The sequence below is a fragment of the Chiloscyllium plagiosum genome, chromosome 1 (assembly GCF_004010195.1).
Source record: "Chiloscyllium plagiosum isolate BGI_BamShark_2017 chromosome 1, ASM401019v2, whole genome shotgun sequence".
In the NCBI taxonomy this organism is placed as follows: Eukaryota; Metazoa; Chordata; class Chondrichthyes; order Orectolobiformes; family Hemiscylliidae; genus Chiloscyllium; species Chiloscyllium plagiosum.
Genome location: NC_057710.1, coordinates 53,422,435 through 53,439,513, shown reverse-complemented (window position 1 = coordinate 53,439,513; position 17,079 = coordinate 53,422,435). Strand labels below are relative to the sequence as shown.

At 44.2% G+C, this 17,079-nt stretch overlaps 1 long non-coding RNA gene across 1 annotated transcript; it reads right to left on the bottom strand.

Moving 5' to 3' along the window:
- Positions 1 to 5,110: 5,110 nt before the first annotated feature.
- Positions 5,111 to 16,658, bottom strand: LOC122555391. Its single transcript, XR_006313259.1, has 3 exons — positions 16,602 to 16,658; positions 15,105 to 15,186; positions 5,111 to 5,195 (listed from the first exon to the last, which is right to left on the bottom strand). It is a non-coding gene; the product is annotated as an uncharacterized LOC122555391 (long non-coding RNA).
- Positions 16,659 to 17,079: the final 421 nt, after the last annotated feature.

The following is a 17,079-nucleotide window of genomic DNA, read 5'->3' as shown; positions in this document are numbered from 1 at the left end:
GTCACACAAAGTTCCACAACAGAGATCTGCAACCTTAAGTCAGCATCAGCTTGAATCCGTTGAGGGTTGATAACGACAGGCTTGCCTGCAGGTAGCCATTGTTAAAGTAGCTTTAATTACATATCTGCAGCAGAAAAGACCTCATATCAAAATGCTCAACAATTACAAACTATTACAGAAGAGGATGCTAATGAAATATCAGCAGAAATACGTGGAGGCAATGGATGGTGGACTGGATTCAATCCTTCTGACTAAGCATCCACTGCAAATCATTGGAGCTGAACCTGACTACCATAAGATCATATGACACAGAAGCAGAAATAGGCCATTCAGCCCATCACGTTTGCTCCACCATTCAATGAGATCATGGCTGATCTGATCATCCTTAACTCCATTTTACTGCCTTTTACCTAACATTTGATTCCCTAACTCATTAAAAGTCAGTCTATTTCAGTCTTGAATTTCCTTAATGACGCAGATTCAACAACTCTCTACATAAAGACCTCCACAGATTCATTACCCTCTGAGAGAAGAAATTCCTCTTTATCTGTGTTGTAAGTGTGCAACTCTTTATTCTGAGATTATGTCCTCTGATCATAGAATGTTCCATAGGAAGAATAAACCTTTCTGCATCTAATCTGTCAAATCCTCTGAATATCTTGTATGTTTCAATAAAGTCATCTTTCATTCTTCTGAATTCCAATGAGTCCAGGTCAATATATTCCATCTCTCCTCACAAAACAGTCTGGTGTCAGCCTTGTGAATCTTTTCAGGACTGCCTCCAACGGCAGTACATCGTTCCTTGATAAGGGGCTCAAAACAGTTCACAGTATTCAAATTATGATCTGACTAGTGCCTTATATAGGTGATCAAGGGCTCTTGCCCGAAGGTCAATTCTCCTACTCCTCAGATGCTGCCTTACTGGCTGTGCTTTTCCAGCACCACACTCACGACACTGATCTCCAGCATCTGCAGTCTGCACTTTCTCCTAGTGACTTATATAGTTTGAGAAAATCCACCCTACCTTTGTCCTCTAGTCCCTTTGAAATAAAGGATAAATTTTGATTTGCCATCTTCATTACACACCAAATGCTAGGTTTTTTTGTGATTCATGGATGAGGATGCCAAAAAATCTTCTGTAGCTTTCTTCAGTCTTTCTCCATTTTAATAACTCGGGCTATGCTCTGAATGCTTGTGATTTCAAATAAACCTGTTGGAAAATAACCTGGTGTCATGTAACTTCCGACCTTGTCCATTTAAATAATATTCAGCTCCTCTGTTCTTCCTGTCAAAGTGCATAACCTCAAAATTTCCCACATTATATTCCATCAGCCAAGTTTTTACTCATTTGTGTAATCTGTCCATTTCCCTCCATAGGCTATGTCATCCACATTATTTGGTTTCCTACATATTTTTGTGTCATCTGCAAAACAGAGTTATATTTATTTTCCTCATCCAAGTCATTAATATATATTGGAAATAATTGTGGCCACATCACAATGTGATCAATGTACATGATGAGTTCTAAGTTACCATCTTGAAAATGTCCCCCATCCCAGGTAGTTAGCTAGTCATCTATCCATCCTGTTACACTACCTCCAAAACCATGGGCTCTTACTTTATTTAGTACCGTGTTAGACAACCAATAGATCCCACACAGACCAGTTAACACTTCCTGGAAGGAGCCAATCACATAGAAGTTCAAAGCAGCACTCACCTTCACAGCCTCTGGGAAAGGATGGCCTCCCATTTCTCAGCCCTCTGGGCCCGCTCCATCGCAGTGTCTTGGGACATAATGGAACCTGTGTTGCCATTGTACATCAACCACCTCCTGGAATTCAGGTCGGGAGTGAAAAGGTCTGGTCGCCCTGTTGACACACATATCCTGAGGAACCCTGCAGCAGAGACCTTTTCCTGAGCTGGGTTATTATCATTCTCTCTGATGGGCTTTGGCTGTTTCTGGATTTGCTGTCAGCCCGAATCCTCCTGAATCTGCCTTCAACTTCCTGGGAAAGCAACCACAGCCACTGACCAACAGTTGGGCCTAGGTAGAAATGACCGATGTTGCTAACATGAAAGTTAAAAGAGATTCTCAGATCGCAAAAGAATGGTATGTGTTTCAGATGGGGACTGCACGCACTGCTCAATATAATGAGACATTCTGTACCCCAATAGCAAGGAGCATATCTCCATCACTTATCCAGCCTCAAATTGATGAAGGTGCCACTCGTTACATAAGAAAAGGAATGCCTGGTGCATTCTGAATCAACTTCCTATCCCAAACCCACATCACTCATTCAACTTCTGAGTAAATGTGTGAAAGTTACCTGTAAGCCAATGAAGCAATGATGCACACCTCTCACAGCTCCCTTCATTCCCCTTTGATGGGCACTGACTCCTTTTTATGTCATTGCTGCTAACCACACTATCATTAGATGTTCAAGTTGCCAATGTTCAATCATCCAAAGATGTGATGCAAAACACCTTTGACCAGGATCTCACTCCCGAGCACATTGACTATGCATGCATAATAAATTGATGATAAAATGATTCCAAATTAAATATAGTTAAGGTTTGCAAATAGCTGCTTCATGTATTTGTTCCTTCAATATCTCACTGCCCTGACAATTTAGATCCTGCACTTTCTTCCATCAAAATGTCAGTGACTCCACCCAACCTGGGCGTTGACCCAGACATTTTCAAATAGCTCTTCCCATCTGGTGAATAGTAAGTGATGATGGGGAATATTGTTAGCAATGGGCTCTGCCTGGTCACCAGGTTCTCCCCAGGGCACCCACGTCCCTTTTTACTTTAGCCTACCCTGACAGCCCATTCCCACCACATCAATGTTTACCTACAATTGTTCTTCCTGCCACCTAAACCCTATCTATCTTAATGATTTCGACCTTACTGCTCTATGCACACCCTGCGGAGGCCACTGTGGTGTTCACTGCCAGCAGCCCCTCATCGGGTAACTTACCATCTCCTCTCCACTATGCACATGGGAATTTTATTTCAATTAAACTATAGCTGGAAGGGCACTTGTGGTGCAGTGGTAGAGCCCCTAACTCTGAGCCAAGAGGTTCATGTTCCACCTGCTCCAGCGCTGTTCCATTATGCATCTGAGCTGGTTGATTAAAATAGCTGCTGCGGGAAACTGTTAACTGTATTAATGTTTGCTTTTTAAGAGAATTTGCAATGCTGGAAAAGGACTTAATTTCTTATATTTAAGGGGTGTTTTATCCAACTGATTCCATTTTGTAACAGCCCACTTGAATTGTAGTATCTGTTCAAGGAGAAGAAATTATTTATTTAGGGTACGGAGCTCAGAGTGCAAATGTCCACCTTTTGACCTTGGCCTTAGCTAGGATTGCAAAACAGGTGATTCATATCATGCTGTTGCTAACAGCTGACGAAGCTATCCTAGCTATTTATTTGGAATAAAACAAATACTCAGCATGTGTGTCACATGGTAATTTAATATCCCTCAGACCCTGAATAGAAGCCTGCCAGAGATTAAGTAGGAACCCTGGGAGATTGTATTCTGTTGAGTCACCCTCAAGTCAGCAAAATGTGATCTCCCCATGAGTTCTTGTATCTATTCAATGCAAGTGAAGTAGAAAATGGGTGAGGCTTGCTGATGATATGTTGAGAACTAATTGCAGTTGGTTCTAATTTTACTGATGAAAAACAAGATAAAAACTTGTTTCCTCAGCACTGAAGATACAGACAAGTCAGAAATTAGGCCTCACTCTTACTGAACTGTTACAAACCCTGCAAATTTCAGTATAGAATATAACAATTTGCAAAATTAGTGAAAAAAATAAATCGGAAGTTAATTATAAAGTAGTTTAGATGTGGTTTGTACCTACAAATCAAATTTCAGAGAGGAGGTTAAGAGGGAATTGGGGTTGCAGTCGCTGGCCCAGGGTGGTGTCAGTTACCCGGGCAATATCCTCGAATCTCCCTCATGACAGCATCAGCACATGAATCAGTGATAAAAATGAACTAGAGGGAATGGAACATGGATGGACATGGTGATGCATTCAGCACTATTGCACAGGATTTGCGAGTGTTGCTAGTGACAGCAGAGTCAACTCACTCAAAGGCAAAGTCCTCCCTAAACTTGTCTATGGATATTGTGATATGTACCTCCAATGGTGAGGCCACTTTTGGAATATTGCATTCAGGTCTAGGCTCACTGCGAAAGGTAAGATGCAATGAAATTTAAAAGGGTTCAGAAAAGCTTTACTCAGATCAAGGGTTTGAGCTATAGGGAGAGACTGAAAAGACATGGGCTGTTTTCCCAGCAGGGTCGGAGACTGAGGAGTGACCTTAAAAAAGTTTATAAAATCATGAGGGCCATGGATAGGGTGAAGTCAATGTCTTTTTGTTAGGGTAAGGGAGTCCAAAACTAGATGGCATAGACTTAAGGTGAGAGGGGAAAGATTTAAAAAGAACCTAACGAGGCAACATCTTCCTGCATGGGATGGTACATGTATGGAATGAGCTGCCATAGGAAGTGGTGGAGGCTGGTACAATTACAACATTTAAAAAGCATCTGGATTGGTATATGATAGGAAGGTTTTAAGGGGTAATGGGCCAAATGCTGACAAGTGGGGCTAGACTAATTTAGGATATCTGGTCAGTATGAATGAGTTGGACCAAAGAGTCTGTTTCCATGCTGTACGTCTCTATGATTCTATGACTCTATGCACAATTATGAAAACTGGTGGCCATGAATGCTATGTGCATGAAATGATGCTAGGTTTCTTCACCACCATAGTTAAAAATATGAAGGAATCTGCTTCCATCTTATGAGGCATCAACAATCTACAGTTGACGTGACAGTGTGGACTTTCAGGGACAATGCAGTTGCTGCTCATAAGTAAAGATAGGAAGAAAGAAAGAGATTCAAAAGCATTATAATGTACACAATATGGTACTCGCTTCATGCACAGGAGAAAGTGCATTTTCCTGATGAAGGGTTTACGCCTGAAACTTCAGTTCTCCTGCTCTTCGGATGCTGCCTGACCTGCTGTACATTTCCACACTGTCTGCGACTTACTTCGTGCACAGGAGAGTCCTACATTGTTGTGATACTGTCCAGGTAAGTAGTTGTTGTAATGTTAATTGTTGGCTTGGACATGAGGAATAGCTCCACACTCTAGTTCCCTAGAATCGTTTACCTTCATCTAAGAGAGAAATAGAGACTCAGTTTAACATTTCATCCAGAAAGCATCACCTCCACCTGTTCAGCACTCTCCGAGTATGACAGCAGAGTAATCTGGTGTGGCTCAAAACTCTGCCCTACATTAGGAAGTCAGATGTCCACCTTGGGGAGATTTGTGAAGCATGTGAACAGTAGCTTTTAAGTGCACTTCCTTCCAAGCGATCAACAAAATTACTAAGCCTCAGGCACAGTGGATCAGCAGTGGTACCTCTGGCATGCCATGTGCAGCTTTTGCACAGGCTCTCAGTACATCTGCTTGTCACCATTCTCATGTCTTATCACCAAGATGGTGTCCAAAAGACAACACCAGAATGCTTCAGAAAGAAGCTTGATTTTATATAGAGGAGGGGTCAGCATAGTTGCAATGTCACTGGACATCCAGAGTCATCCAGAGGCTGAGGCTCATCCTCTGGGGTTAGGAATATTATAAAAGGAGTAGGCCAATCCGCCCCTCAAGTCTGTTGCAGATTCAAATTCCAGCATAGCAGCTGGTGGAGTTTAGACTCAATAAATAAATGTGGAACTAGTGGTGACCATGAATTCATTGATGGTTGTCATAAAAGAAGCACCTGGTTCACTAATGTAGCGTAAGGATATTTGTTGTTTAACTTGTGACTCACAGCAATGAGCCCTCTGAAATGGTCTAGCAAACCATTCAGTTTCACCAAACCATGAGAAAGTCTAAAAGGAATGAGCTAGTTATATAAGTTGAATTAAGGATAGGGTACAAACATATCTTTTTAGAATCATTATATTATTTTAGTTTACTACTTAGCCATTATTGGTTGGATCTGTCTTAATCAAGTTGGTATTGTAAATATCTTTAATATTTCAATTTATCTTGACTGCTAATTTCTTTAACTTTGCTTCTTCAATGAATTCAAGCTATTTTTAAAATCAACCTATTCAGACATACTACAACAAACCTCAGGAGTGGGTGGATTTGAACTCATACTTTCTGGTCCAGAGGTAGGGATACTACCATGGGATCACAGGAATTCCTTGTGTATATTCTTTAAATGATTAGGGCATTCCAATTCAGATCCTAACAAATATCTGGTTTGTCCAGTACCCTCACAATGAGTGGCAACTTGAATTCCCATATTATATTGTATAATGCATTAATCTGATATAACGTACCTCATCTGTCACACTGCAGGGAAGCTCCAAAGTGATCAAGGTTCATGAACCTTAACTTCAAGATGCTAACAGTGTATTCAGCAATGTACTTGATAATATATGATTGTTACTGTACCTGAGGTGTGCAAGGTTCATGGTGATTCAGAAGGCTGTCATTACACAAGTATGTCACCTAGCAGCAATGCATTGACATAATTGGAGTTAGCACATTTCCAGTGATATAAAGTAATGGGAGGATGGTTGAAGATGAAATTATTGGGACATCTGTCAGTAGAACTGGCATAGAATTTCATGATCCTTTGACAGTAAACATATTTGTAAGGTTTTTAAATAATTGCTAAATCTTGTGCATTAATAGTTATGGCTTATCCTCTGGCGACTTGATCGCGATATGCATGCATTCAATGAAGCCTTGTATGTGATGGAAGCCGGATAGCATAGAAAACATGCTGACAGCTTTAGTTAAGAAGACATTGGTGAAATATTTAATACAACTGTGTATACTATTCTGGGAGGTACAGAAGATGTCTCCAGTAGCAGACTGAAGGGAGCCTGAGGCAGACAGTTCAGGACAGTGATCATTTCCAATGCCCCTGGCAAAGTAAGGCTCCTGGTCCAGAGGCAGTAGGCCCTGCAGTCAGATTTTAGACAGATCTGTTAACTAGTGGCTCCTGACCCACTCTTGCTCTGAAAAGTTGAGCCATGTGATCCTGTGGCTGGATAATAAGGCCTCACTTGTGATGGGTGGCAACTTGGGTGAATGTCCAGGGCTAGGATGAAATGAGTTAATCAGAAACAGTGTAGCAAGCCTGACTCTGTGAATAACTAGAGTACTATTGCTGCGCTGTTTTAATTGTAACCATGTGAAAGATTAGTTTCTCATCTGAAAAGCAATGTAACAATATAGTTTATGTAATTATAAACCATAATATTTAGAAATAGTTAATCAAAGTCTGGGATGGCTGGAATGGAACATGTGTGGGAAAATATTGGATAGTGAGCAGATGGCCTGTGTGAGGTGAGACGTATGACAGAAGTTAGTGAAAATAGCAGCGGGATGCTTCCTAGGCACAAATTGGAGAATCCCACAGAGCCAACTCTCAGAGTGACCAGGATGTCTGACACTCCTGTTCTTATTTTGTCTCTCAGAGTGACCCAAACCTCTGACACTCCAGTTTTTTTTTAATTTATTTTTTCTTTTTTTTGTGAGACACAGTGAAAGACACAAGGTGCACAAATCTTTATTCAGTTTCCACCACCAGGAAGAAAAGAAACACCTGAGTGGCCAGTGACAAGCAGTGCCCTTCACATCAAAGGGCAATGCTGTGTGAACAAACAGTGAAGGGGAGGGCAGGGATTAAATAAAAATAGAGTTGGAGGGGGAAATAATGCACCCCACTCCCTGCGGCGCCCACCTCTCCCTGAACAACTCCAGGGTGTTCTCCAAGGACACCCGGGCTCTAACGTAACTGCGGAAGAGGGGCAGGCAGTCGGCCTTAATGACCCCCTCCACGGCCCGCTGCCTGGACCTGTTGATGGCCAGTTTGGCCAGGCCGAGGAGCAGACCCACGAGGAGGTCTTCAGACCTGCCCTCCCACCTCCGTACCGGGAGCACGAAGATCAGGAGCATGGGACTGAAGTGCAACCAAAAGCAAAGGAGGAGGTTTTTAAGAAAATCAAAAAGGGAGTGCAAACGCCCACACTCAATATGCACATGGTCCATGAACTCCACAGCACCACAGAACAAGCAGTTGGGCTGGGAGTCCGTGAACCACCGCAATCTGTGGTTGCAGGGGATCACTGCGTGCAGCACCCTCCACCCCAGATCCCCGAGAGAAAGGGGGAGGACTCCCGTGTAGCCCTCCACTGGGGATCCCCACCGTCCGGTGGCAAATGGGCATGCCAAGGCGTATCCGGACGGTGGATGAGGGAGAAGAGGTGGACGGTGTGCAGCAGCAGTCTATACAGGGCCTGCCTTTTTACGTCCTTAAAAGGGACAAAATTAAAATTCCGGAGGCAGCTCAGATTGTGTGGCACAGGCTCCCGTGGAAAGTACGGGACCTTGGGGCCAATGTGAAATTCTGTATGGGCTGGGGTGAGCATGGACGGGATCCCACCACACACCTGAGCATCCTCCAACTGGTGCACTACGTCGGGTCCGTGCACCGCCATTTTAAGGCGTCGGATGGTGGTGGCCACGTACCATATGTCTACCGCTGCCCTGCTCGCTATGTACACTCCTGTTCTTATCTGTCTGACATGGCTTGCTGACTGGACGAGATTAACAGGCCCAAATCAGGGAACTCATATTCTCTGAGATTCACCTGCCTGGCCTCATTACAATCACTACAGCTATGCCTTGTCAAAAGCAGGTAATATTTACTGCTGCTAATGGAAAGGACATCAAGAGCAATGTGGTGCCATAGTGCTTATAAGTGCAACTAACTTCACAGAAAAGCCTAAAAAAAGTGACCTCCAATTAGCTCAAGTAGAGAGTGGTGGCAAGGTTGTCACAAAGCAGGGACGTGACTGGGTACAAAGAGACAGTATGCACAGGGCAGGGACATACAGTAAGTTCTCCATGTATTTAGAAAACTGTGGTAATTGGAGAGAAGTGAGGAGAGGAAGGCAATTGAATCGGTGAAGTTATTTGGGTAGAATTGAGAAATAAGAAAGGGATGATCACCTTATTGGAATTGTACTTTGGAAACCCCCCAATAGTCAGTGGAAATTGAGAAGCAAATTTGTTAGGAGATCTCATTATCTGTAAGAATAATGGGGTGGTAATGATAGGGGATTTTAACATTTCAAACATAGACAGGGACTGCCATAGTGTTAAGGGATCAGATGGAGAGGAATTTGTTAAGTGTGCACAAGGAAATTTTCTGATTCAGTTTGTGGCCTTACCTACTAGGAAAGGAACAAAACTTGACCTATTCTTGGTAAATAATGCAGGGCAAGTGACTGGGATGTCAGTGTGGGAGAACCTCGGGCCCAGTGACCAGAATTACATTAGTTTTAAATTGTTATGAAAAATGATAGACCTAATCTAAAAGTTAAAGTTCTAAATTGGAGGAAGGCCAATTTTGACAGTATTCGGCAAGAACGTTCAAAAATTGATGGGGAGAAGTGGATATTCACAGGTAAAGGGATGGCTGGAAAGTGGGAAGCCTTCAAAAATTACATAGCAAGAGTCCAGAGATAGTATGTTCCTGTTAGGGTGAAGGGCAAGACTGGTAGGTGGAGGGAATGTTGAATGACTAGAGAAACTGAGGTTCTGGTCAAGAAAAAGAAGGAAGTATATGTTAGGTACAGAGAGCAGGGATTCAGTGAATTCCTAGAAGAGTATAGGAACAGCAGGATTATGCTTAAGAGGGAAATCAGGAGGGAAAAAAGGGGATATGAGATAGCTTTAGCAAATAGGGTTAAGGACAATCAAAAGGGTAACCACAAATACACGAAGGACAAGAGTATTTAGGGAGAGAATAGGGCCCCTTAGAGATCAACAAGACCACCTATGTGTGAAACTGTAGGAGATGGGGGAGATTTTATTTGAAATTAATTTGTGGGATATTGGTGTTGCTGGCTGGCCTGCATTTATTGCCCATCCCTAGTTGTCCTAGATAAGGTGGTGGTAAGCTGCCTTCTTGAACTGCTGCAGTCCACCTGCTGTGGGTTGACCCACAATGCCATTAGAGAGGGAATTCCAGGACTTTGGCCCATTAACAGTGATTATACAGAAAGACAATCCTTTATCTGAAATCATCGGGACCAGCTGTTTTTTGGAATTCAGAATTTTTCGAATTTCAAAATAAGTGACTGTTTGATGGTGAAATTTTAAACAATCTTACTGGAGGAGCAGACTTCCTAACTAAAACAGGCCTTGAGAGAGAATCCAGGTCTGCCGGTGCAGGGTCACAGCGCCCCACGTCGCATCTGAGTGACATGCATCGAGTGGGTGTCAACTTGGGTTAATTGTTTGCATGGCAAACAACCTTGTTAATGAGAAAAAAACTTAACGGAAAAACCTTCGGATATCAGAGCTTTTCGGATTTTGGAACTTCAGATGCAGGATCGTCTACCTGTATTTCCAAGTCAGGATGGTGAGTGGCTTGGAGGGAAAGGTAAAGGTGGCAGTGTTTCCATATATCTGCTGTCCTTGCCCTTCTAGATGGAGGTGGTTGTTGGTTTGGAAAGTGCTGTCTGAGAATGTTTAAAATTAGAGTTCATAGAATCCCTAGTGTGGAAACAGGTCCTTCGGCTCAACAAGTCCACACTGACCCTCTGAAGAGTAACTCACCCAGACCCATTCCCCTACCCTGTTATCCTATATTTACCCCTGATGAATGCACCTATACTGCACATTCTTGAACATAATGGACAATTTAATATGGCCAGTTCACCTAACCTGCACACCTCTGGATTGTGGGAGGAAACTCAAGCACCCAGAACAAGCCCACACAGACACAGGGAGATTGTACAAACTCCACAGTCGCCCGAATCTGGAATTGAACCCAGGTCCCTGGTACTGTGAGGCAGAAGTGCTCGCCACTGAGCCACCGTGCCACTTCAGGTGACTTCCTGTGGTGCATTTTGTAGATAGTACACCCTGCTGCTACTGAGCATTGGTGGTGGACGAGTGGATACTTATGGATGTAGTGCCAGTCAAGCAGGCTGCTTTGTCCTGGATGGTGTCAGGCTTCTTGAGTGTTGTTGGGGCTGCATTATTCCAAGCAAGTGGGGAGTATCCCATCACACTTCTGACTTGTGCAGTATAGATTGTGGACAGGCTTTGGGGAATCAGGAGGTGTGTCACTTGCTGCAGTCTTCCTCGCCTCTGGCCTCTCTGTCGCCATTGTGTTTTTGTGGTAAGTCCAATTGAGTTTCTGGGCAATGATAACCCCCAGGATGTTGATAGAGGGGGATTCTTGGAGAGTCGGAAGCTGAGGGGTGATCTTATAGAAGTTTAGAAAATCATGAGGGTCATGGATAAGTTTAATAGTTAAGGTCTTTTCGCCAGGTAGGGAAACACAAAACTAGTGGGCATAGGTTTAAGGTGAGAGAGAAAAGATTTAAAAGGGACCTAAAAGGCAACTTTTTCACACAGAGAGTGGTGGGTAAATGGAATGAGCTGCTAGAGGAAGTGGTGGAGGCTGGTACAACTGCAACATTTAAAAGGCATCTGGATGGGTATATGAATAGGAAGGGTTTGGAGGATTATGGACCAAATGCTGACAAATGAGACTAGATTAATTTCAGATAGCTGGTCGGCATGGATGAGTAGGTCTGAAGGATCTGTTTCCAAGCTATATGTCTCCATGACTCTATGACTCTAAATATTTTCTGCTGTGATGTTTCCCTCTTTCTCACCTCCTACGTTGAAGGATGATTTCGCATACAGTTCCTCAAGTTTCAGATGCACTTTACTAACAATTTCAACTGACATTCTTCAGGCTTAAGTTTAAATATTGGGCTGAATTCTCCCACAGTACTTACAATCTGGACAACACAAACCCCACCCCCCATCCTGGGCTAATCTTCTGGGGAATATGGGTTTGATCTGTGTGGAAGCTGTTTTTACCGGTTTGCTTGTTTACAGTCATGCTTAGCTTAAAATCCCTTGTATCCTTAAAATCCCTTAAAATCCTAGGTGGCCCCCAGTATGCTAAAACATTCTGCTTTTCTCACATAAATTTGGCTTGTTTATCTGCAGACACCTGTTAAGCAAACCACAACCCAGCCAGACGTTATCAATGAGTGAACGTAGTGACTGGAATATGCATTGACTCAAGGTCTGAAAACAATAGCTTGTTACGTACAGTCCGGAGAAACTGTCAGATCGGCATCTGCTGTAATATCTAAATCTGCGCCGATCCGGACCGCTTTGGAGTAGCTCCGGACTGTGATTAGGAAAGGTGTGCTCCCCATTATATCATGCAATAAAATTTTTCAATGCCCAAGCTCTGACTCTAGAAAATGTCTTCAACAATCTGGCATTAGTCGGCAGGATCTCTTAATTACTGGATCCTGAGAGAACCTAAAGTATAAAATCGGCTGCCTGCATAATCCTAACCTGAGTCCACAGGCTGATCTCAAGTTAGGGAAAGATGCTGTGACAAGATGGGACTAGAAAGACTGCTGCCATAGGAGAGAAATCATTTTAAAGTGACCTTGAGGGATTGACAACGGCGCCAGTGTTTGTTTGTCTGTCTTTGTGTGTTTGTTGTTCATTTCTTCACAGATCGTAGATCGCGCTTCGGAACTGAGGAAGTGACAATGGGTTTGGTGACTTCTAAACATGAGAAAGACAGGCCAGCCCCAGGAACAAGGAAACCATTTCCCTCTGAGACGGATGGCCCATGTCCATTTGGCCCCTCGAAGAAACACAGAAGCGCCATGGTAAGTACACTCAATACAAAATTAAAGTAGGAGACCCCCTGGTGCTGCCAGGGTCACTGACTGATATTGTTTGGAAGGAGACAGGTGACAGTGGATATGTTATTCACTTCTGACCTACTCGGGTAGTCCCACGGCAAATGTCCTTATGGATGCTCCATCAGATTGGAAAAGATTGTTTGCTGGAGGACAAACATTGAGGGTGGGTACAGCGACCCCTCTTGGGATACTGATTACATGCTCCAGTGTTTAGATAAACTTAAAGAAGTTGCGAAAGGCCATCAACCCCCTTAAAATAAAGATCTCTGTCAGCGTCCTGACAACCTTTCCTATTCCAGGCCTGATCCCTCCGCACTGCTACCTTATACCCCTCAGTACCCTAAGCTTCTCATCCCACTCCAGAATCTGACCCTCACATTGATGGGATCATGTCTTTTGCCACCACTTACCCACACCATTGGCTCTCTCTCGTACCACTCAATAATAACACTGCGGAGGGCCCACCCAACAATGAGGGTGTACCGGTCTCTGTCCCACGAAACCAGGCCTGACTCCACTGTCACCTCCACGTCCAGTGCCAGGTGTAACACCCAGTCGAAGACAAAGTCTCCCACAGATCAATGTTCCCAGGTAATGATCGGCGATTCACCTTTCAATAAGCCCTGGCATACTCCAAGATGCTCCTGATCCACTTCAAACACCTGACATCATTTTATAATTGGTGAATACAAATCTGCAGTATTTACAATTGTTTGCCCCTGGATGTCCATATTTTGATGCCTCTGGCTTATGGGACCCCCCACCCCCTCCACCACTGACCACCTTCCTTCCCTGGATCATTCAGACAGGCTGTTTCTGTGTAAGCTTCACAGCACTGCCGCTTAGCTGACTGACCCTGACCTATCTTATTCTGCTATTGCAGACCCCTAACTCAATCTGCCTTCCACACTGACTAGCCTCTCTGCTTTTGCCACTTTTTTCTGTCATTGACCTCTGCTTGACCTTTTTCTCCATTAAATTGTCACTGGGCAGCCAGTACCTTTTCGCTTTTACTTACGATAGCCGCCAATATACATGGGCATGGCTTCGCCAAGGTTACATGGAGAGTCCCACTGTATAAACCTCTGCGGTACACCAGACCCTTAAAGACCTCTACCTGCCATGTAAAAGATGCTGTTGATTTACTAGTGGCCTCTGATTCACCTGATGCCAGCACGTATGATACTGTTACATTGCATCACTGTCTGGCTCAGGAAGGACATAAGGTCTATGCTCAAAAGACACAGCTCTACCAAAAGACAGTACAACTTTTGGGCTACAAACTCTCGCACGGCCTCAGAGCACTGACAAAAGATCATATTGCAGCCATCGTTGACCTCTCTCCTCCCACTACATGAAGTGAGCTTTCGTCACTTTTAGATTAGATTACTTACAGTGTAGAAACAGGCCCTTCGGCCCAACAAGTCCACACCGACCCGCCGAAGCGCAACCCACCCATACCCCTACATTTACCCCTTACCTAACACTACGGGCAATTTAGCATGGCCAATTCACCTGACCTGCACATCTTTGGACTGTGGGAGGAAACCGGAGCACCCGGAGAAAACCCACGCAGACACGGGGAGAACGTGCAAACTCCACACAGTCAGTCGCCTGAGGCGGGAATTGAACCCGGGTCTCTGACGCTGCGAGGCAGCAGTGCTAACCACTGTACCACTGTGCCGGCCCACTTTTGGGTATGGTAAATTACTATAGACATTGGATACCAGTCTATCGAGTTATTGATGCATCTCTACCAGGCATCTTCACCAAGCCAGCTGACCCAGGTGAACTGGACACCTGAAATGGCACAAGCCTTTCAAGAACTTAAAGTGCTTAACCTCAGCGCCAGCTCTGGGCATCCCTGATCTTGATCATCCTTGTACAGTTTTTGTTCCTCACTCGGTCTCCCTGCTGCTTAATTCAGTGGTGACTAAGCATTTTATGATGTCACAGAGAACTGGCAATGACGTCATCCTACTTTCTCGCACTAATCTTACGCTTCAGCGCCCACCCCCTGCTTTAAACCCTGCCACCTTTCTCCATTATACAGGATTCCCCAGCAGAGAGCCATGATTGTCTGCATGTAGTCCAAGAGGTTGTCACCCTGCGCCCGACCTCTCCGAGACTCTGTTAGACAACTCAGACATGATCCTTTCACAGACGGCTCCTCTTTTCAGCCCTCAGACCACCATATGCTCACTGGCTACGTGATATGCACATCTTTAGAAACTCTTGAATCTGCTGCACTGCCAGAAGGGACTTCTGTGCACGCAGCCAAACTGTTTGCCCTTACCAGATCCTGTATCCTTGGTGATGAAAGGTCTGTTAACACCAACTCCAGATATGCCGTTGGAGTGGTACATGATTTTGGAACCCTGTGGAAACATAGAGGATTTATTACCTCTTCCAGAAGGCCCTTGCAGCATGCCCTGCTCATCAACAATTGTTTCCAGGCTATTCTGCTCCCCTCCATTGTAGCTGTGAGAAAGTGTGCTGCCCATCCCATCACTGACGACCCAATCACCCGAGGGAATGATCGTGCTGACCAAGCTGCTAGACAAGCAACATTAGCTCCCACTGTGTAGGTACAACAAGCTCCAAAGGCAGGGGAAGCAGCAAGGGTTTTAGATCTGGTGGAGGGAATATGGGCAGCACAGCAACACACTCCACAAGTCGAGAAAGACAGCTGGATGCCCATAGGAGCTAAGGAATCCCCTTTGGGGCTAACGGTGCATCCTGATGGAAGTTTCATTTGCCCTAAAGCCCACTTGCATGTTCTTGCACTGGCTGCATACGGGGTAGGCCATGTAAGAAAAACAGGGATGATACATGCAGTACAACAAACTTGGGACATCCCAAGCTTTGCAGCAGCAGCACTAGTGCTAGTATCAAATGTCTAGTATGTCTACAAAATAACAATGCTAAACTTTTCACCAAGTATGATCATCTGCCAGTCCCAGACAGACCCTTTAATCATTTACAGATTCTTTTCATTCACAAGCCAGCTAAACAGGGTTTGAAGTATAGGTTGGTAATTGTCGACTTGTTTTCTAAGTGAGTAGAAGCCTTCCCCACAAGGAAAGACAATGCCAGAACAGTGGTCAAATGCCTCATGAAGAATGTGATCCCTAAATTTGGAATTCCAAGGAGCATTAACAGTGACAGAGGCACTCACTTTACCACACCAGTCGCAGAAAATGTTAGTAAAGCACTAGGCATTGCATGGAAATATCATATTCCCTATCAGCCCCAGTCCTCAGGTATGGTGGAATGGATGAATGGTACCCTTAAAAGCCCCCTGATAAAGATCATATGGGACATGGGCCTACCTTAGCCAGAAACACTAGCCCTGTATATCATAAAAAACCAAGTCAACAGAACCACAGGACTTACCCCATTTGAGGTCATGATGGGGAGATCAATACTCAAGGTGGCAAGGCCTCCTAAATTTCCTGTGAATATGGAATTATCTTTGTCACAGAAAGCTCTTCTGGATTATGTCAAGGCACTTTGTAAGATGATTACCCATGACTGTGATCAAGTAAAGGAGACCATTCCCGCACCTGATGATTATCCATTGTATCCCTTCCAAACTGGGGACTACGTCATGATAAGATCTTTGAAAAATAATTCTCTTTCTCCCAGGTGGAAAGGCCTGTACCTCATCCTCCTGGTAACACAGACAGCTGTAAAGGTCAAGGGAAGACCTGAGTGGATGCACGGAACCCTCTGCAAGAGAACACCATCACCAGACGGACACGAGCAGAAAACATTGGAGGCATTAGCTCACCCGTCAGCCACAATGTGTGAAGTCTGATCGCCATTTCAGTCTCTCTGCTCCTCATTGCCTTCTTCATACTGCCTGGGCATGAGGGGAACAGGAAAGATGAGATGATGAACTCTGTCACAAGGGAGTTGTCAACACATTTCTTTACATGACTGATATTTCCGCGCACAAGGTTAACCGCTCTAGCTGCTGGGTATGCACCCATATCTCCATACACTCTAAGGGAGGAAAACCCCTGACACCCATTCCATTTAATGAATTTGAGACAGCTGAGTGGTGGTTGGAACAAAACAAGTCCTCCGATATGTCCATTGCGGGGGGAGGTAGGTTTGACTAGGAATCTCATGAATCTTTTATGTGAAGGTCTGATGAGACCATTTATTCTGCTAAAGATAAGTTCACTTGGGAGTCTGCAGGTTATAATATGGAAAAGTATAAGGGTTAGTTCCAGTCTCAGTACAAACTCTCGCATACACTCTCA